Source organism: Sceloporus occidentalis, unplaced genomic scaffold (genome assembly GCF_023333645.1).
Source record: "Sceloporus occidentalis isolate IW3139 unplaced genomic scaffold, rSceOcc1.0.p SCAF_1, whole genome shotgun sequence".
Taxonomy (NCBI): Eukaryota; Metazoa; Chordata; class Lepidosauria; order Squamata; family Phrynosomatidae; genus Sceloporus; species Sceloporus occidentalis.
In genome coordinates, this window is record NW_028316981.1 from 157,984,390 (window position 1) to 158,007,287 (window position 22,898).

Genomic DNA, 22,898 nt, shown 5'->3' on the forward strand with positions numbered 1-22,898 from the left:
ATTGGCTTCCAGCAGTTCGTCCTAGTCCTCACAGCCCCGCCTTTGTTTAAGGGACAAGGCTAGTAACTGTGGCCATTCGGAGGGACGCAGCAGCAGGGAGAAAGCTCCGCCTGCCTGGAGCTGCCTTTGGCGCCTCTCCCTTCCCACGTGACCACAAACGTCACTCCGTTCTGAGAAAACAGCGGGGCCGAGGGGCCGCCATTTTGTTTCGCGAGCGGAGGATCCGGGCGCCTCTCTCTCCCTCCTCCTCCGTCTGCCTCTTCGCAGAGGAGCTCGCGCGGGCCTGGCGCGGTCACGTGTCCCGCACGCGCCTCTTGCCCGCAGAGGAGGGAATACTGTTTCGCAGGCAAACGATGCCGGGCGCCTCTCCGTCCTCCTCAATACTGGCTTCCCTTGTGGCGCTCCTTGTGTTACTGAGCGAGCCCCTTGCCGCCGACGGTGAGGCCAGTGGGAAGCGTCGTCCAAGAAGCCCGGCCTCGCCCATTAAGAGCCAGGGAGGGAGGGAGTGCGCATGCGCGGAAGGAGCACGGGTTTACATTTCTAAAGACTGGAGGTCCTTGAGGATGATCAGGTGCCGCCTCCTTTTCCAGGACGGGGAGGGGGAGTGCGCATGCGCGGGAGAAGAGGCCAAGGGTGAAGGGGAGCCTCCGAGGACTTAGGCCGCCTATGCTTGGCTGTTGGGCAATGGGCAGGGCTGGGAAAAACAACACCAAACCCTTTTTATTGGGGCTTTAGGTTGCTTGAGGGTTTTCATTTGTACAAATCAGGGAGTTGTTTGTCTGCTGTTGTTGTTTTTTGCACTGGTGTTTTAATGAAATGTTTGTTAGTTGTTATTATTATTAAATTACTTTATTTTCTTATATCTCGCCCTTCTCCCCATATAGGGACTCAAGGTCTATAAATAAAACATATTATTATTATTAAGGTGGCAAACACCATTTATTAACCCTCATCATTATTACTTTGAAATACTTTTTCATGCGTCAGAAACCATGATTAACTATATTCCAAGTCTTTGTTAACATTAGCTGTCCAAATTTTTTAGGCTTTGATATGGTAAGAGTTGGAAGAGACCTCAAGGGCCATCTAGTCCAGCTCCATTCTGCCATGCAGGAACTCTCAATCAAAGCACCCAACATATTCTATGATTGTATAAGTTGGTAGCCTATACAGCCAGCCTTCCATATCCACTGATTCTTTTATCCACAGATTCAACCACACACAAGTTGTAAATATTCCAATGAAATATAAATTCCAAAAAGCAAACCTTGGTTTTACCATTTAATACAAAAGCACCATTATCTTGTGCCATTCTGTTTAACAGGACTTGAACATCCATAGATGCAGCTATTCGCATGAGGTCCTGGAGCAAGACCCCAGCGGAGACCAAGGGCCCGCTGTACAGGGCGACACCAGCACAGGGCTAAAGCAGAAAATTAAGCAGTGAAATGCAGTTCACATGTTATGGCCACTTCTTCTTCAAAAGTGCTCCATTAAAGCAAGTTGTTTTGGTTGAGCTTTGGTTAACTGGAGGATTTGTTTCTGAATGGCATTTCTTGCACTATAAAATGAAGTGATTACAGACAAGCAACTGACGCTGGATATTGGTCTAACAGTCAGCAGCTGCCAATAAACTGTTAAAATTTAAAACATTTAAATTTAAACAGTCATTGTTTTTCCAGGAAGACAGTTGTAAAATAGTAGTAATACTAAGACTTTTAAAAATACATGAATAACCAATGTTTAAAAGCCAGGGGTGTTTTTTATATAAAGCCATTTGGTTTAAACTAACCTGGTTTAAATAAACCAACCCTGCTGCTGTTTGAGTGAGAGTGAGGATGAGTGACTATACTTACTGGATTTGCATTGTATATTTAGGCTTTGTATGAGCTTGACTGATTAGGCACTGAAGAAATAATCCAGGTTGACACCACTTTAACAGCCATGGCTCAATGCCCTGCAATTCTGGGAAGTGTAGTTTTGTGAAGCATTTAACCACCTCTGTCAGAGGGCTCTGCTGCCCCAATAAACTACAGTTCCCAGGATTCCATAGCACTGAGCCACGGCAATTAAAGTGCTGTTAACCTGGATTATTTAGGCAGTGTGCATGCAGCCCTTGTGAAAATCTCTAGATGTAACCAGGACAAATATTATAATATGAGACTTGTAATAGACTCAGTATAAAATGTAGCAATCAAGAAAAGACTGGATGATTTGATGTCCTGGAAGCAAAAAGAAGTAGTTATTACTTCTAACACAAATTTTATTTCTTTTAAAGTTAATGTTATTGATTAAAATATAACAAAATATAACAACAAATATATATACACTTTACATGTACAATAACTAAACCAATAAACAATAACATACCATTCTAAGAAACCTAGACATAAATACTAAACACTAAAAATCACTTCCCATCCTTCAAACTGAAAAAATCTGTTTTTTATATATTTTCTTATTTATCACACCTTTCCTAGTTAAATTTTTTCATTATTCCATTTTGGAATCTGATCCTAACCAACAGGGATGACCTAGTTAATGGAGTGCAAGTGGTAGGATCCTTAGGTGGGAGTGATCATGCACTCCTGGAGTTATACAGTGGAAAGGAGAAGCCAGGCATAGTCAGACACACATTCTACACTTTAGGAAAGCCGATTTTAGTAAACTTAAAGAAATACTGGGGGTGATCCCATCGTCAGAAATACTAAAAGGGAAGGGAGTTCAGGACGGATGGGAGTTTCTCAAAAGGGAGATACTGAAGGCACAATTTCAAACAGTTCCAATGAGGAAGAAAAATGGGAGATGTCTCAAGAAACCAGGATGGATGACTAAGGAACTTTCAACTGAGCTAACTTTTAAACAGAGCATGTATAAGAAATGGAAAAAGGGGGAAATCACCAAAGAGGAATTCAAACAAATAGAAAGCACATGTAGTTGTAAAGCACAGAATGAACTCAGGCTTGCTAGAGAGGTTAAGAACAACAAAAGGGGCTTTTTTTGATATGTCCGCAGCAAAAAGGAGGAGGAGGAAACGGTAAGGCCATTGTGTGGAGAAGATGGCAAAATGCTAACAGGAGACAGAGAAAAGGCAGAATTACTCAACACTTTCTTTGCCTCAGTCTTCTCAGAAAAAGGAAAAGGGTGCTCAACCTGAGGATAATGGAGCAGAGGACAGAATAGAGGAAATTAAGCACAGAATAAGTAAAGAGATAGTACAGGAATACCTGTTTAACCTAAATGAATACAAGTCTCTAGGACAGGGGTAGGCAACCTGCGGCCCGCGGGCCGGATGCGGCCCAGCAAGGCCTTGGGACCGGCCCCAGCCTGGTCCTGCCGCCAATTGCCGCCGGGGCCTTTGGCATCTCGCGCGAGGGGCATGGTGGGGCAATTGTCTATAGAAGCCTCAGAAACAGGCATTTATCTTAACATTTTTTTAAAAAATCAGCAATTTTTTTCGCGTAACCTCCATTTTTTATTTAAAAAGTGCCCTCCATTTGAAAATTTTGTCCTACATTTGTCCCGGTTTATTTATTTAATTAATTTTTCAAAAAAATATTTAATTATTTATTTTTTGGCTTTGGCCCCCCCAGTTGTCTGAGGGACAGCAACCCGGCCCCCGGCTCAAAAGGGTTGCCTACCCCTGCTCTAGGACCAGATGAACTCCATCCAAGGGTATTAAAAGAACTGGCAAATGTAATATCGGAGCCATTGGCAATAATCTTTGAAAACTCCTGGAGAACAGGAGAGATCCCAGCAGACTGGAGGAGGGCAAACATTGTCCCATCTTCAAAAAGGGGAAGAAAGAGGATCCCAACAATTATCGTCCAGTTAGTCTGACATCAGTTCTAGGAAAGATTCTGGAGCAGATCATTAAACAGAGAGTTTGTGAACATCTAGAAGGCAATGCCATAATCACAAAGAGTCAACATGGGTTTCAGAGAAATAAGTCATGCCAGACAAATCTAATCTCTTTCTTTGACAAAATTACCAGCTTGTTAGATGAAGGGAATGATGTGGATATAAAGGGAATGATGTGGATATAGTGTATCTTGATTTCAGTAAAGCCTTTGACAAAGTTCCCCGTGATATTCTTGCAAACAAGCTAATGAAATGTGGGCTAGACAACGCAACTGTTACATGGATTTGTAACTGGTTGACTGACTGAAGCCAAAGGGTGCTCAACAATGGCTCCTTTTTATCCTGGAGAGAAGTGACCAGTGGGGTCCCACAGGGCTCTGTCCTGGGGCCAGTGTTATTCAACATCTTTATCAATGACTTGGAGGACAAAATTGGGGGCATACTTATCAAATCTGCAGATGACACCAAATTAGGAGGAATAGCTAATACTCCAGAGGGCAGGATCAAAACTCAAAATGACCTGAATAGACTAGAAAGCTGGGCCACAGCTAACAAAATGAAATTCAACAGGGAGAAATGTAAGGTACTGCACTTAGGGCAGAAAAATGAAATGCACAGATATAGGATGGGTGACACCTGGCTTAAGGAGACAACATGTGAAAGGGATCTAGGAGTCCAAGTAGACCACAAGTTGAACATGAGTCAGCAGTGCAATGCGGCAGCTAACAAGGCCAATGCGATTTTAGGCTGCATCAATAGAAGTATAGTGTCTAGATCAAGGGAAGTAATAGTGCCACTATATTCTGCTCTGGTCAGGCCCCACCTGGAATATTGTGTCCAGTTCTGGGCACCACCATTTAAAAAGGATGTTGAGAAACGAGCGTGTCCAAAGGAGGGGGACTAAAATGGTGAAGGGTCTGGAAACCATGCCCTATGAGGAACGACTTAGGGAGCTGGGGATGTTTAGCCTGGAGAAGAGAAGGTTAAGAGGTGATATGATAGCCCTGTTTAAATATTTGAAGGGATGTCATATTGAGGAGGGAGCAAGCTTGTTTTCTGCTGCTCCAGAGGAAAGGACTCGGAACAATGGATGCAAGCTACAGGAAAAGAGATTCCACCTCAACATTAGGAGGAACTTCCTGACAGTAAGGGCTGTTTGACAGTGGAACAAACTCCCTCGTAGTGTAGTAGAGTCTCCTTCCTTAGAGGTCTTCAAGCAGAGGCTGGATGGCCATCTGTCAGGGATGCTTTGATTGTGATTTCCTGCATGGCAGGGGGTTGGACTGGATGGCCCTTATGGTCTCTTCCAACTCTACGATTCTATGATTCTATTATTCTAACCAGTATCTTATATATTATTGTTCTATCATAATACTTCAACAAATTAATCTTATTAATTATTATATCCAACCTTTGAATATGTCTGTTTTCCCATACTCTATACATTTTTCCCTCATTTGCACACTATGTTGTTCAACATTTTATTTCCATTGTGCTATTTACATATTTGTGATTGTATGTATATTCATATTTATGTTTGATCTGGTGGTTTCTTTGTTTTTTCTTCTAAATATTTGGTGATAGGTATCCAAACATCTTTCCATCTTTTTTCATTACCTTCTCTTAACATATTTGTGAGTTTATCAGATTCTAACATATATATTTTTATGTACCCGTCTTTTAATAACAATTCACCTTTACTCTTCCAATTTTTTGCTATCACCATTCTGGGAGCTGTTACCATATAGAATATAATTTTTCCATATTTACTTTCCAGTTTTACATCATTGATTATTCCCAATAAGAAGAATTTTGCTTCAAATTTTATTTTGGTATTTAATATATATAACATTTCCTGATGAATTAGGCTCCAAAAGTTCTTAATTTTTTACACTCCCACCACATATGCATAAAATTTCCATAGGGACAAAAGGACCCAGAATGCTGAGAATCCAAAAATTGTTTATTTGCTGGCAGACCTCAGTGGAAATATACTTTTCCACATACTGAGGCAAAGAACAAAAGAAAATGGCTGTTCATATAGTAATTCAAGCAAGGAGGTCCCTAACATACATTCTATTGGCTGGTTCAAAGTGTAAACGTACAAAACTTTCTTACAATCAGAGCAGAGATGTATGAATACATTAAAATACACTTTAGGCACATTTGGAATATTCTAACACCCTTATCACCTATGTGTTGCTTTTTCTCATTCAAGGATACTGCTCTTAATTGTTTTGGCTTTCAAAGCAAGGTAGACGCCTACAAAAGTCATTTTGTCTCTAAACATTTCTACTGCAAATCCTGTTCAGCATTTTCCTCTTTTACAAACCCTTGACTCTAAAAGCTCATTTCTGTATATTCACAGTACAACCATTTTCTATAAATCTATTGTGGGGATATTAATCATTAAAATCCATCCATCTCAAGCACGTGTCTTTCGAAAGAGGAGCAAAAGCTGTATCTTTTGAAAAAATCCGGGTCCGGCAAATATGAACTTGTCCCCAATCATGATCGGGGCAAGTTCAGGGGAGGGATTTAGGTCAGAGGAGGGTAGAAGGCGGAACATGCCTCCCCTTCATCAGGATGAAGGAGGAGGAAGAAGGAGCCGGGAGAAAGAAGGGGGCCATGAAGGGCAAGAATCAGGAGGAGGAGGAGGAAGGAGCTGAGGGAAAGATGGGGGCCATGAAGGGCAGAATCGGGAGGAGGAGGAGGAGGAGGAAGAAGGAGTTGGGGGAAAGAAGGGGGCCATGAAGGGCAGAATCAGGAGAAGGAAGAGATAGAGGAAAAAGGAGCCGAGGGAAAGAAGGGGGCCATGAAGGGCAAGAATCAGGAGGAGGAGGAGGAGGAAGGAGCTGAGGGAAAGATGGGGGCCATGAAGGGCAGAATCGGGAGGAGGAGGAGGAGGAAGAAGGAGTTGGAGGAAAGAAGGGGGCCATGAAGGGCAGAATCAGGAGAAGGAAGAGATAGAGGAAAAAGGAGCCGAGGGAAAGAAGGGGGCCATGAAGGGCAAGAATCAGGAGGAGGAGGAGGAGGAAGGAGCTGAGGGAAAGATGGGGGCCATGAAGGGCAGAATCGGGAGGAGGAGGAGGAGGAAGAAGGAGTTGGGGGAAAGAAGGGGGCCATGAAGGGCAGAATCAGGAGAAGGAAGAGATAGAGGAAAAAGGAGCCGAGGGAAAGAAGGGGGCCATGAAGGGCAAGAATCAGGAGGAGGAGGAGGAAGGAGCTGAGGGAAAGATGGGGGCCATGAAGGGCAGAATCGGGAGGAGGAGGAGGAGGAAGAAGGAGTTGGGGGAAAGAAGGAGGCCATGAAGGGCAGAATCAGGAGAAGGAAGAGATAGAGGAAAAAGGAGCCGAGGGAAAGAAGGGGGCCAGGAAGGGCAAGAATCAGGAGGAGGAGGAGGAAGGAGCTGAGGGAAAGATGGGGGCCATGAAGGGCAGAATCGGGAGGAGGAGGAGGAGGAGGAAGAAGGAGTTGGGGGAAAGAAGGGGGCCATGAAGGGCAGAATCGGGAGGAGGAGGAGGAGGAAGAAGGAGTTGGGGGAAAGAAAGAGGCCATGAAGGGCAGAATCAGGAGGAGGAAGAGATAGAGGAAAAAGGAGCCGAGGGAAAGGAGGGGGCCATGAAGGGCAGAATCGGGAAGAGGAAGGGATAGAGGAAAAAGGAGCCGGGAGAAAGAAGGGGGCCATGAAGGGCAAGAATCAGGAGGAGGGGGAGGAAGGAGCTGAGGGAAAGATGGGGGCCATGAAGGGCAGAATCGGGAGGAGGAGGAGGAGGAAGAAGGAGTTGGGGGAAAGAAGGGGGCCATGAAGGGCAGAATCAGGAGAAGGAAGAGATAGAGGAAAAAGGAGCCGAGGGAAAGGAGGGGGCCATGAAGGGCAGAATCGGGAAGAGGAAGGGATAGAGGAAAAAGGAGCCGGGAGAAAGAAGGGGGCCATGAAGGGCAAGAATCAGGAGGAGGGGGAGGAAGGAGCTGAGGGAAAGATGGGGGCCATGAAGGGCAGAATCGGGAGGAGGAGGAGGAGGAAGAAGGAGTTGGGGGAAAGAAGGGGGCCATGAAGGGCAGAATCAGGAGAAGGAAGAGATAGAGGAAAAAGGAGCCGAGGGAAAGGAGGGGGCCATGAAGGGCAAGAATCAGGAGGAGGAGGAGGAGGAGGAGGAAGGAGCTGAGGGAAAGATGGGGGCCATGAAGGGCAGAATCGGGAGGAGGAGGAGGAGGAGGAAGAAGGAGTTGGGGGAAAGAAGGGGGCCATGAAGGGCAGAATCAGGAGAAGGAAGAGATAGAGGAAAAAGGAGCCGAGGGAAAGAAGGGGGCCATGAAGGGCAAGAATCAGGAGGAGGAGGAGGAGGAAGGAGCTGAGGGAAAGATGGGGGCCATGAAGGGCAGAATCGGGAGGAGGAGGAGGAGGAAGAAGGAGTTGGAGGAAAGAAGGGGGCCATGAAGGGCAGAATCAGGAGAAGGAAGAGATAGAGGAAAAAGGAGCCGAGGGAAAGAAGGGGGCCATGAAGGGCAAGAATCAGGAGGAGGAGGAGGAGGAAGGAGCTGAGGGAAAGATGGGGGCCATGAAGGGCAGAATCGGGAGGAGGAGGAGGAGGAAGAAGGAGTTGGGGGAAAGAAGGGGGCCATGAAGGGCAGAATCAGGAGAAGGAAGAGATAGAGGAAAAAGGAGCCGAGGGAAAGAAGGGGGCCATGAAGGGCAAGAATCAGGAGGAGGAGGAGGAAGGAGCTGAGGGAAAGATGGGGGCCATGAAGGGCAGAATCGGGAGGAGGAGGAGGAGGAAGAAGGAGTTGGGGGAAAGAAGGAGGCCATGAAGGGCAGAATCAGGAGAAGGAAGAGATAGAGGAAAAAGGAGCCGAGGGAAAGAAGGGGGCCAGGAAGGGCAAGAATCAGGAGGAGGAGGAGGAAGGAGCTGAGGGAAAGATGGGGGCCATGAAGGGCAGAATCGGGAGGAGGAGGAGGAGGAAGAAGGAGTTGGGGGAAAGAAGGGGGCCATGAAGGGCAGAATCGGGAGGAGGAGGAGGAGGAAGAAGGAGTTGGGGGAAAGAAAGAGGCCATGAAGGGCAGAATCAGGAGGAGGAAGAGATAGAGGAAAAAGGAGCCGAGGGAAAGGAGGGGGCCATGAAGGGCAGAATCGGGAAGAGGAAGGGATAGAGGAAAAAGGAGCCGGGAGAAAGAAGGGGGCCATGAAGGGCAAGAATCAGGAGGAGGGGGAGGAAGGAGCTGAGGGAAAGATGGGGGCCATGAAGGGCAGAATCGGGAGGAGGAGGAGGAGGAAGAAGGAGTTGGGGGAAAGAAGGGGGCCATGAAGGGCAGAATCAGGAGAAGGAAGAGATAGAGGAAAAAGGAGCCGAGGGAAAGGAGGGGGCCATGAAGGGCAAGAATCAGGAGGAGGAGGAGGAGGAAGGAGCTGAGGGAAAGATGGGGGCCATGAAGGGCAGAATCGGGAGGAGGAGGAGGAGGAAGAAGGAGTTGGGGGAAAGAAAGAGGCCATGAAGGGCAGAATCAGGAGGAGGAAGAGATAGAGGAAAAAGGAGCCGAGGGAAAGGAGGGGGCCATGAAGGGCAGAATCGGGAAGAGGAAGGGATAGAGGAAAAAGGAGCCGGGAGAAAGAAGGGGGCCATGAAGGGCAAGAATCAGGAGGAGGGGGAGGAAGGAGCTGAGGGAAAGATGGGGGCCATGAAGGGCAGAATCGGGAGGAGGAGGAGGAGGAAGAAGGAGTTGGGGGAAAGAAGGGGGCCATGAAGGGCAGAATCAGGAGAAGGAAGAGATAGAGGAAAAAGGAGCCGAGGGAAAGGAGGGGGCCATGAAGGGCAAGAATCAGGAGGAGGAGGAGGAGGAGGAGGAAGGAGCTGAGGGAAAGATGGGGGCCATGAAGGGCAGAATCGGGAGGAGGAGGAGGAGGAAGAAGGAGTTGGGGGAAAGAAGGAGGCCATGAAGGGCAGAATCGGGAGAAGGAAGAGATAGAGGAAAAAGGAGCCGAGGGAAAGAAGGGGGCCAGGAAGGGCAAGAATCAGGAGGAGGGGGAGGAAGGAGCTGAGGGAAAGATGGGGTCCATGAAGGGCAGAATCGGGAGGAGGAGGAGGAGGAAGAAGGAGTTGGGGGAAAGAAGGGGGCCATGAAGGGCAGAATCAGGAGAAGGAAGAGATAGAGGAAAAAGGAGCCGAGGGAAAGAAGGGGGCCATGAAGGGCAAGAATCAGGAGGAGGAGGAGGAAGGAGCTGAGGGAAAGATGGGGGCCATGAAGGGCAGAATCGGGAGGAGGAGGAGGAGGAAGAAGGAGTTGGGGGAAAGAAAGAGGCCATGAAGGGCAGAATCAGGAGGAGGAAGAGATAGAGGAAAAAGGAGCCGAGGGAAAGGAGGGGGCCATGAAGGGCAAGAATCAGGAGGAGGAGGAGGAAGGAGCTGAGGGAAAGATGGGGGCCATGAAGGGCAGAATCGGGAGGAGGAGGAGGAGGAAGAAGGAGTTGGGGGAAAGAAAGAGGCCATGAAGGGCAGAATCAGGAGGAGGAAGAGATAGAGGAAAAAGGAGCCGAGGGAAAGGAGGGGGCCATGAAGGGCAGAATCGGGAGGAGGAAGGGATAGAGGAAAAAGGAGCCGGGAGAAAGAAGGGGGCCATGAAGGGCAGAATCGGAAGGATGAAGAAGAAGGAGCAGGGCAAAGGGTCAAATTCAGGGGAGGTAATTAGGTCAGAGAGAGGGCAGGAAACAGAACATACCTTCACTCTCGCAGGCAGCTCTCTCTCTCTCTCTCTCTCTCTCTCTCTCTCTCTCTTTTATTTTTATTTTGACAGACTATGACAGTGATGGTGAGCCTTTTAGAGGCCGAGTGCCCAAACTGCAACCCCAAACCCACTTATTTATTGCAAAGTGCCATGTCCCTCTGGCTTTCTAGTAAGAAACTCTGGCAAACTCTGTGTTGGGGCAACGGCACATGTGCCCACAGAGAGGGCTCTGAGTGCCACCTCTGGCACGTGTGCCATAGGTTCGCCATCACTGGACTATGAGAATACTTTTTCTACAGGTAGATCCATATATAGATATAATGTGTCTGCTTGTGCAACATTTCCCTTTCATTAGCTTGCTCCCAGCACGGCACCTCACTTTGCAAGAGGCTTTTTTTCTGATTTACTTTTTATATGCCAGTGCTACAATGCGAATGTTACAAATGTTTTTCTTTCAATTTGGCAAATTGATACAGAATGCTTTTGCTACTGAATGTGTCTGTAAGGAATTCTGGGGTGGCTGAGGGAAAGCAAAGGATACAGAGATGGCATTCTGAGGTGAGGAATTAATTGTTGTTGTTGTTGTTGTATGTGTATGAGGCCTTCTGGAGTCGCAAGGAGGGAGGATGCAGAGCTGGCATTAGATTGCATTTTGGAGTTGAAAACGGAGGCAGAGGAAGATTCATAATGTGTAGTGATACACACAACACACACATACACCTGGAGGTTTTTAAATATGCACACATTGCCACCAGTTGTTTTTTTTTAAAAAAGGATGGGGGAATCAGCCATCCGCTTGCTCAAGTGCTGTAGGAAACGTCACCTTTGACAAAAGCGGAACTGAATTTGATTGACAGCAAAGGAACCTATTTTTAAACCGGTACCTGCAAATGTAAACTCTCTGCAAAGAGCTGCAATGGCATTCAGGGTTAAATTACCATGATTAAGGTAAATTATAGTGGGCACTTGCTTCCAGAGAGATTCGGAAGGGGGGGACCCGGATCTGCCCAGTTCCATCCAGGGTAAATGGGCCAGTGGGAATGGGGCCTATGACGTGCAGTTCGCTTACAATATAGATCACTTCCTCCAACAAAAATTTTAATGTTGACCTTCCACATTGAGAGGCTACAACTACCCATTTGAAACTGCAAATTTAGTATTCAGAGCCACATCTGTGCTTGTTATGTTTTTGCCTGGGAAACGTCAGATCTGTGTTTACATGGCAACGATTTTGTTTTATATTAATGTATATAGTGCCTTCCTAGAAATTCCTAATGCAGTTTTCAAATGGTTTTTATCAGCAGTAGCATAATAGTTACTGGTGTCCTGCCTGTACATCAGGTCTAAATTTGCGTGGCTGCTGTTTAATCAGTGTGAGCAAATATACTTAAGGCCTTTATGCCTCCTCATAAAAAATGTAGCAGTTTTCAAAATGTATGCCATTATGTTAACCTATGAGTCAAACAAATCTATTATGTCTTTTTGATAGATTCAGATGTTCACAAGTTTACATAGCAGAAAGTGGCCCAATATCAGAAGTGGTGTGCCAAATTGATTAATTAAAATCATTGGCTGATAGGATCTATTTCAGAATTTTTTATGTATGCAGCTTGTATTTTACGGAGCAAACATTGCATCTGAACAGCACAACTATGTTCTGATTTCTAGAATGTGGAAGACCTGTTGTAGGCTTCGGGAAACTGCCTCGGATTGTAGGTGGAGGAAATGCTGAGGATGGAGCATGGCCGTGGCAAGTTAGTCTTCAACTCTTATCTCATTCATGCAGGATATAACCATGTATGTGGTGGATCTTTAATTCACAACAGCTCAGTGTTGACAGCAGCACACTGCTTTAGCCAATCACTGTATGTATATTCCATTCTAAAAAAAAATTATTTTAGGTAGGAGAAAGATGTGTTGCTCAGAAACTGAATGGTTAAATTCAAAATAACACATGAAAATTGGGGACCTGAGACAAAAAGCTACAGTGAATCCCCATGGTATCATGGGAGTTTTCTTCAAGGCTTTGAAACAGTTTGCAGCAGGGTCTTGTAATGCTGATCAAGAAACTGTAACATTTAATGGGTGGGAGAGTAAACAAGTACACTATGCAACTGAAAGAAGTCTACTGTTGTATTACCCACCTAGTTAGATGAAGTTAAAGTACTTAGGTTCAGAATCCAGCTTAAGATCTCCTTTTATTGCTTTATGGTTGCCTGTCGACTTATGGTGACCCCATGAATTTTATAGGGGTTTTATTAGGCCGTATGTAAGTTCCAGTAAATCCACTGGAGTTTCTTTATGCGTAGAAATGTACAAGATTTCCTGTAAAAGAATGAGGGACATAAAAGTCCAGCAGGATTGAGCAACAATAAAAACCTCTGAATTTTGACCTTTGCATTAAATTTAAAGTGTCACGGCTTGGAAAGTTATTTAAACCATTTATAGGATGCAAATGAAAAGAGGATTTATCTCATCCCAACTTATAGTATATCCAGTTTGATATTTCTCTTGCTTTGGACAGCAGGCACCTTTACTGAAGCCACAGACTGCAACATGGAATGTTTACTCCTCAACAAAACATAAGCCCAGTGCCTCTGAGTGTATACAATAACTTTTGCAGTTTTGTGATTCCTGGATTTAATATTTTAGTCCAGTTCAATGGGCAGTCTTCCACATTTCCCTTTCTCTTTCCATAAAAGTTAATTGTTTTCTTTGATTCTGAATATAATACCTGTTTGCACTTACTGTAATTTTTAAATTACAGTGGAACCTCGCCATAGGCAGGCGCGTCATACGTGGCCTTGAGCATATGCGCTCAAGCCGCGGCGCGCGCGCGGGGCAGAAGGGACGGCACGTCCCATTCAGTTGAATGGGTGCGCGCGCCCGTTGCGCCCCGCGCACCTCCACGCCGCCGTGCATGAGTCCCATTGTTTACAATGGGGCTCGAGCATAGGCGGAAATCGCCATACGCGGCGGGATCCGGAACGGATCCCCAGCGTATGGCGAGGTTCCACTGTACTGTAATCTTTGTGTACTCATGCCTCCCCTTTTCATCCATTCTGCTGCCAGAAGACCAACTTTTCCAGATCCAGAGCCTGCAGATACAACAGGCCCACTGTACATGTATTTTCATTTGGACAAGACATAGGGTTGCCAGGTTTTCAAAATAGCAGTATGGAAAGTTCTTGACAATGGCAATGCACTGTGGCATCAAGTGGCAACCTGATTATGAAATGACTATGAACAATGTTGTATTAATATGAAATGAAAGTACTGATTCCAGTTAATGTAACCATTCCTTTCTCTGTAAAATTAAAATATTATCTACATTCTCCAAACATGTTACATGATACTCAAACTACTGCCTTTATTAAGATCTGCATTGGGAAGAGGAGGCAAGTTGGGATGGATTTTGGCCGCATCCCAGGGCCCCTTTTCGCCACAAGGGGTGTACTCTTTAACACTGTGCAAACAAAAGCAGGGACGTGGCTGAACAACATCAGAATACAGTATTAGCAAAAGGATGGAAACAAGCAAATAGGTGACAGGGAGAATGTGGAAAACTACAATTCTAATCAGAGAAACCTTGGAATTTACTGTACTGAGTTTAGGAAAGCCTAGGGAGAAAATCAGAGCAGTATATTCAACGCAATATGCATGTGCACAGCTTGGTTAACAAGATAATTATTGTAATATTAAATTGCCTTTATAGGTTCAGGGTGTCAGCCAGTGCAGAGGGCAGGGCTTCCAGGGGACGGGACTTCCAAGGATGGCGTGTGCTCCCTCCCCCTGTGCCATCTCATCCTTTTTATGATGAGGAAAAGGACAAGATGGTGGCGGGGATGGATTGTGCACAGGCAAAGCACGTGGGGGGCGGCATGTATGTGGAGATGGCATGTGGGGACGGAGCATACACAGGGAAAGGAGCGAAAGTGTGGGAAGAAGCATGCACAGGACATAGTGGGTGGAGGGGACAGAGCACAGGACAGAGTGCGGGTGGAGGGCCTGACAGGGTGTCACCCCTCTTCTGGGCCATCACCTGGTGCGGGCCGCACCACCACATCCCCTTACTCATTTTTCTCAGATGCATGGTCACTGTATGAGTTCTGTTTTCATACTTACCCCAATGCAACTTACAGATGAGATCAAATCCCAACTTGCTCAGAACACTTATGTGGTCACCTTGAGCCAAACACCCTCTCACTCTAACGTACTTTACCGGATTGTTCAGATAAAAAGGGGGATGGGTGAGGAAAATTTGTGCATGGTGATTTTAGTTCTAGGAGATAAATAGAATGAAATTAATTCAGAAGGGGATTGTTTAAAAAGTCCACATATGTCACAAAGAAATCTGTGCTTTACAGTGGCCTTTTAGAATTTCTCACTTAGGCTATAATCTTGTACATAGGTACCAAGGATAATGCTCACCCTGCTGTTTTGGGTCCCCACTAAACTCATTGGGAGATACTTCTGAGTAAATATATGTGTATGATTGCATTGTTAATGTGAATAGAATGTTGCTCTGCTCATTAGGTTTATACATAGTGGGAAACAATAGACAATGTTCAATTCTAAATGCTTGTGAAATAGTTCTAAAATAATTGAATCTATAAGGGATTTTCTTCTCTCCTAGGAATCCAGGTTTTTGGAGAGTTGTGATTGGCTTGCATCATCTTGACAAATATAACTCGCATACTATAAAGCGCCGAGTCAGAGCCATTATAATCCATTCTGGTTATAATATTAATAGTCATGACAATGATGTTGCTTTGCTAAAGCTAACAAGGTCTGTCCAATACAATAAGTATGTTCAACCCATCTGCTTACCTGAAACTCCACATAATAATACGCCTAATTACCCATGTTACATTAGTGGATGGGGACATACAAAAGAGAATGGTAATCCTTTCCTTTTCTTTTTAAATCAAACTAATGTTAAGTGAAAATGTACATATTTATGACCACATTTAGGGCTATATCTCATTGTGTGGAGGGAAATGGTATCTGTGTGAATGCTGGAATTGGAGGGTTTTGGGTTTTGTTTTTTGTTTTTTGTGTGTGTGTTTTTTTGCACTTATACTTAATACTTGAGATGTATGCTAAAAAATAATAGTGCTACACTTAATGTATGAAATGGTTCTTACTCATTACCCTCTGTAGCCACTAAATTTTAACATATTTATTTATTTATTTATTTATTTATTTATTTATTTATTTTTATTTACATAGAGCCTTTCTGGGCCATTTCTTGGCGGTAATCAGTGGTAGCAACTTCATTGTAACATAAATTTGCTTTTGTTTTCCTGCAGCAATGGTATAATTTTTCACCTTGCTTCTTGCCTCATTATTGAGTAGACCTGAGAAACTATAGGTGCATTATGATTTTCTAACATTTGCTCTTTCAGTCCCACATGGAGCAACTTGCATAATTACACTTACAAGTTGACTCTGTCTTACATAAAATACTGTAGTATGAAATGTTCTAGTTCAGAATTCTGTTTCCTCTAGTTCATTTCCACACCAGCCCTACTTTGATTTTTCCCTTTTCTTTCCAGCAACCAGATGGCATACAATCCACCCTGCACACTCAGGTCCTCTGCGACAAATACAGACTAAGAAGTCCATATTTGCTCTGGTTACCCAGAGGACCTTCTCATTGGCCGCTCCTAAACTTTGGAATGACCTGCGGGAGGAGATGCATCACAAAACATCTCTTGAGGCCTTTAAAAAAGCCATCAAGACGGATCTCTTCCAGTGGGCATTCCCAGACTAATACATGGGCCCTCCACTGTCCCACAACTGTGCCTCCTTGACTCTCAAATCGCCTCATTGTAATGGGGATTAAATTTTATTGTAATTTTATTACGATTTTAATAACTGATTTTATGCTGTTGTATTTTAATTGTGGGTTAGGGATTGTGTTATTATTTTAGTACCGTATGTTTTATTTTTTATTGTAGTACTGGGAATGGGGGGTGGGGTTAGTCTAGGGTTTGATTTTTTTTAACTCTATTGTAATTTGATGTATTTTATTGTTGTAACATGCCCGGATTCTTCATGATTGGGTGGGCTAAAAATAAATTATTATTATTATTATTATTATTATTATTATTATTATTATTATTGTAACCCTCATCCTCCAGGGAGAGGCAGGCTATAAATATTATTATTATTATTATTATTATTATTATTATTATTATTATTATTTTGTGACCACTGAACATTCTCAGTCTTCATTGGGCTGTTTCTGGGATCCCTCTCATTAGGTGTCTATACCTCTAAATATTTTTGTGCTTAGCAAGTACACTTCTATACCACTTATCAGTGAACTAGCACTCCCTAAGTGATTTACAGTGTGCAAGCTAATTGCCCCTGAGAAGCTGGGTACTCATTTTAGTGATCTATGGAAGAATGCAAGACTGAGTAGACCCTGGAGCCCTGCCTGGGATCGAACCTACAACCTTTGTGGCTGTGAGTGGCTGCAGTACTGGCATTTAAACACTGAGCCACCAGGCTATGTGCTTAATGCAAAACTTTCAGTAACCCCAGGGTTGCTGAATGGTACCATTCCAGCTATATAGACACTGACATTCAGACAATTAATATAGCAGTTAACATATATAATGTTGCATCATTTATCCTATAGACCTTTTCTGTTTTGCATAACTTGTTCTGGTAAAAAATATCCTGCTCAAATTTAGCAGTTTTACATATTGACATCTGTATTTCAAAATGTTACAACCATACTTCAAGCAATATTGCATGTTTTCTTTACAGGTAATAATGAACTAATACTACAAGAAGCTGAAGTAAACATATTTTCACCGAGTATGTGTAATCAACGCTCTTGGTATGGAAATATATTATCATGGAATATGTTTTGTGCTGGCTCTGAAACTGGACATGTTGATAGCTGCCAGGTAAAATTGAGAAATCCCTTTTAAAACTTGTTGCCAAAACTGCTTCTCATACCATTATTTTGGCAAACCATGGTACCTGCTAACACAAGGATCAGGAGCTTCCATTGATGAGTGGGGATCTGCATTTTCACTTGCCTGCACCCATCAGCAGTTGCACCTTCAGTTGCCACTAAAATTTAGAGGTACAGCAGTAGAACTTAAAAAAAACACCAACATTTGTTTAGAATAAGATGCAAGGGGAGTGTATGCCTTGTTTTTGAGTTCTGCAATGCTGATATCCATCTGAAGGTGAAGATTCATCACATGTATGTCTCACATCTTATTTTAAAGGCAAATTCCACTTTGTTACACCTACATCTGGAGTTCAGTGGTGATGGAAGTGATAGGTGCATAGGAAGACACACAACAAGTAAGGAACACAAGCCTTACTTTGCCTGTCCCCACAGTAATATGTCAAAGCCACATCAAAGTAGTTAGCTAATTTTCATTTCCTGTATTTGCTGTGTTATAAAATCAATATTCTGAATATCACAGTAAAAACAAAGCAGTTTTATAACAGATCCAAAGATCTCTGGGCAATGCACAAAATAGAGATAAAACCATAACATAAAACCCCATAAACTATGGCATAAAAACTTTACAAAATAACAATTACAGAACAAAACCAGAAAACCTGAATAGCATTGTGAAGAGCTAAAAGCACAGAGTTTTTTAAAAAGACTAAAAGGTCTACAACAAGAAGAAAAATCTTTGCCTAGCAATATAAAGATCACAACAAAAGTGCCAGTGTCAGGTGAACTCATCAGAACCTATGTATTCATACTAATTATATGAAATTATGAAAAGACAGAACATTGAATACGTTTTCTCCAAATGAAAAAAAAATTGTAATGGGGGATTTCCAGGGAGCAATATGGGGGCGGTGGCTGTGGCATTTTGTTGACTATTGTCTCCCACCTCATCCCTTCTTGGGTGGTTGAGTGGCGATAGTCAGAACAGCAAAGAACTGATGGATGGGAGTGAGGAGCAACAAGAAATCTACGGTATGCTCTTTCATGGTACAGCATATGCACAGGAAAGGAGCTGCAGAGTATTTCTACTTATGAGAATGTGGTGATCTAGAGATGAAGGTGAGAGGAGAGTGAGAAATTAGAAAGTTATGAGCATGTAAATAGAAGGAGAGATTAAAAGGTGGGAGAGTGAGACACAAAGGTAGAGGGAAAGAAAGAATAATGTATGGAGAAGGACAGGTGACCACAGCATGCACACAATATTATACAGCATGCACTTGTGTGCATAAGACACATTTTTGGTCTCTTCATGCCTTAACGGCATTTGATCTAATCAAATGTCAATGTTATATAAGCTTAATTTTGGAGACAAATTCACTTTTATTTTGTACCTCTACTAAAATCCAAAAACGTCTATATAACAAGAGATTTAACCCTAAGCTATTTTTTCTCTTGAGAAGCAAACATTCTTTTTGCTGTTTCAGTTGAACCTTTAGCCAAAATTATTCAGACTATTATCAAAGAAATTCAGATTAGTTTATATCATCATGTCATCAGTCTTTGCAGGTGACATTTTATTCTTTGTTTATAGAGCCAGATACACTCAAACTCATTGGAGTAAAATATGGCTTCTACCCCACATATTTTCATCCCCTCTTGCTGGATAAACTTTTAAAAATTGTTAATAGATTTCATTTCACACCATCCAGATTGTCACATCTCTCTAGCAATATTTCACTGTTGCATTGGAAAGGATGCATGTTCCTGGGTAGTTTTACATAGGTGGATTAGATGCCCCAAAATGGCTCAGTTTTGAAAAATTGTGCTAGATTTTTTAGCTGATATGATAAATTAGAATATAGCAAACTGTGAAGCATTCATGCTATTGTCAGTTTTCCTAGGTCCAAATGCTAATCTGAAATACGAACAATTGATCTTAATTTTGTTAGGAGCTGTATTACTGGAAATCTGGAGAAGATGGAAAGGATTATCCTTCAGGGTTTTGTTAGACAAAGTATGGGGCATTGCCCTTCCTGAAAAACTGACACACTAGATAAAGTTGGCTAAAGGACTGACAAGAAACTCTTTCAAAGACTGTTGATACCCACTTATTTTTTATTCAAATGAAAGTGGCTCTCCATATGTCCTCCCCAGCAAGCATTGAAATTTTGGAAATCTTCTTTTTAGGTGTGTAACAACATTGCAATAGTAATTTAAACAGCCATCCTGGGAATTCCTCTCTATTTTATTGCATGTAATGATTTCATTGGTTCCTATATGTTTTATGTAACTTACCTGTTAAAAGTTTTATAATTGTATTCTTTCTTCTTGTACCCTGTCTTATTTTCTGATTTTATATTTTAAAATTGCAATAATTTTTTTAATTTAAAAAACATAAGTTTAAACAGCACATTTGAACTGTTGAAATTAAAATAAAAACAAACTTTCTTTCCATTATGTAAACATAATATCAAGACACTTTTTCACTCTTTCCTATATGAAACTCCAAGGTTCTGTAATCTTCCACTACATTAGTGACTGAAAAAAATCACTTTTTCTTTAGTGCCTACCTGTCTCACTTCATTTGATGAGAGCACTCCCAGGATGGCCCATGAAGATGATCTGGTTTTAGCACAGTGATAGGGGGGTGAGATGGTTCTTCAGATAGTCTGGTTCCCAATTAATTGTTCAGTATAATTAGCACTTTGAATTGGACCTCAAGATCAACAGATAGAAGATTGTTTCAAATTGTTCTTAAATAATAAATAAAATAAAACTTTTATTTTTATCCCAGTTTTCTGTGACGAGACAATCAAAGCAGCTCACAACACATTAAAATCCACATTTACAAAATTATGTCCCAAATTCCCCCCCTTAAAACAGGATTAAACATGTACAATTAAAATATCTATTAAAAACACAATTAAAAATCAATAAAAATATAACAAGGACAGAGCGGTGGGCTGATACATGATGTGGGGGGCAGTCATTCTGTGGCCGGGCACTTTATTCAGGAAAGGCCTGCTGGAAGAGATCTGTCTTGACAGCTTTTTTAAAGCTGTCTAAGCTGGCAATTTGACGGATGTTGTCCAGCAGGCCGTTCCATAGTCTGGGAGCAATTGCAGAGAAGGCCCTCTGGGAGGTAGCAGTTAGTCTGGTTTTTAAAGGCTGCAATAGATTCCTCCCAGAGGACCTGCGGGTGTGGAACGGATTATATGGGAGTATGCGAACCCTCAAATAGGTTGGATCCAAGCCATGTAGGGCCGTAAAGGTTATAACCAATACGTTGTACTGTGCCCGGAAACTAATAGGCAGCCAGGGAAGATATTTTAAGATGGGTGTTATTCGGTCACTCCCTAGTTTTCCCAGCGACCAGCCTGGCTGCCCTATTTTGCACTAGTTGAAGTTTCCGGACTAGGCACAAGGGTAGCCCCATGTAGAGCACATTACAGAAATCAAGTTGTGAAATTACCAGTGAATGTACAACATTTTCTAGGTCCTTTACTTCCAGGAAAGGGCGCAGCTGGCGTATCAACCGGAGCTGATAACAGACACTCCTAATCGTCGCATTCTTCTCAGCTGGCCTGTTAATATTATGCCTCCCTGATCTGTGACTGCACAATTTTCACTCCAAGCTATCCAGTGTGTTTCGCAACATATAGACATCAATCAGTAACAGGCAAAGTGTCTTCATCAACAAGTGCTTTGCTACACAGTGGTTTGGTGCAGCAGCTAATAGCTGGGACTAGATGGTTTCAAATACTGTACTGTTTTACAGTATATGCCATCTTGAGAAATCCAAGATCTTGAAAGGCCACATACATAGGTATGAATAAATGTGTGTCCTCAGTTGTTCCACTATTCTGGCCAATTCTCCTTGCTCCTGCTTCCTAAACTGCATTGGATTGAACAGATGAAAAGTACTGTAACACATTACCCTTTTCCTTGCTTCATGTTCTAGGGAGACAGTGGTGGACCTTTAATGTGCTACTTCCCAAATTCCACCAGATTTTATCTGGTAGGAATCACCAGTTTTGGGGCAGGCTGTGGTCAACCAGGACGTCCAGGAATCTATATTCGTGTACTTAATTATAAAAGTTGGATAGAGTTGAATCTAATTGATAAAACCATCAATGTGAGCTCCCATTGTTCCCTGTTCCTTTGGACTGTGGGATGGATAATTGTTCATGTTCTATGAAGAGGAAACTTTTATTCATTGTGCTAGAATGATGTTGGATTGTCTTTCAAACTTGCTACTTCCTCTTTGGGGTGGAAGGAAATATTTTTAGCAAAATTCATTGTTTTTAACAGCTGAGTAAAGTCTTCTCCTCCATCCTGCAAATTAAATTCAAAAATATATTTCAGCTGTAATTGCAAAAATGAAACAGGTTTACAGGTTTATATACAGAAACTTTATTGGTTGTAAATAATCACAGTTATATTTTCCAAAATGGGCTTAAATATGCAAATATTTTTTTAAAAAAACAAACAAACAGAAAATGTGTGTTAACGTGACAGATATGTCTTTTTCTTCAATACAGTAGTAATCATTTACAGACTTCAGAGCAATGCTATTTTAAGTATATATTTCTATATTTGGTTAATAAGAAACCAGGTACATGATGGATGCCAAATACTGTCAAACCTAACATTTCTCAAATAAAATATTTAACAGTATTTACAGATACCACTCTTGTAACTCCAGTGTCAGATTTCTTCAATCAAATATTTTAGGGGGGAAACGCATAAGCATAAGGTTTAATAAACAAGAATAATTTTTTCAGGCAGCAGTCCTGTAACCATTTAGCCACAGTAGTGTCAGTGTTTGAAAAGTGGGGGCTTTAAAGGACTTCAGAATTTGATTTGGATAATCCCTCTGTCCACTGTTTCACTAGGTAAACATGCATTTTCTTCCATATCATAGTAAATGTTCTTTAAACATACACATACACCTGACAGACACAAATCTTGCACATTTAAATTTTATGGAGTCATATCATTTTCATGAGAGCAACATCTCATCTCCCTACAGGCTGAAGAAATGGCAAGATTTGATACTTTTTGGATTGTTTATTACTGAGATAAGGAGGTACAGTTACCTGTTTGTTTAAAACATAAGCACAAGTCTTGAAGTTAAGCTGCTAAGTGTGATAAATTAATGGGAGTTAATGTTGGCAAATATTATGGCTTAAATCTGATTGCTGTTCCCATTTAGAGTTAGACCTAATGAATCTTTTTGTTGTTATGTGCCTTCAAGTCCACTCTAACTTATAGAAACCCTGTTCTAAGGTTTTATTTGTTACTCAGAGATTTGCTATTGCTTGCAATAAGGCAGTGGCTTTTCATAGTTGAAAAGGGATCTGAACCCTGGTCTTCCAAAG

General features: G+C 42.6%; 1 pseudogene across 1 annotated transcript; it reads left to right on the forward strand.

The window, feature by feature from the left end:
• The first annotated feature begins 231 nt into the window (after positions 1-231).
• LOC149322495 (transmembrane protease serine 12-like) lies at positions 232-21,839 on the forward strand (annotated as a pseudogene). Its single transcript, XR_016271835.1, has 5 exons — positions 232-438; positions 12,252-12,448; positions 15,220-15,485; positions 17,364-17,506; positions 21,479-21,839. The product of XR_016271835.1 is annotated as a transmembrane protease serine 12-like (transcript).
• Positions 21,840-22,898: the final 1,059 nt, after the last annotated feature.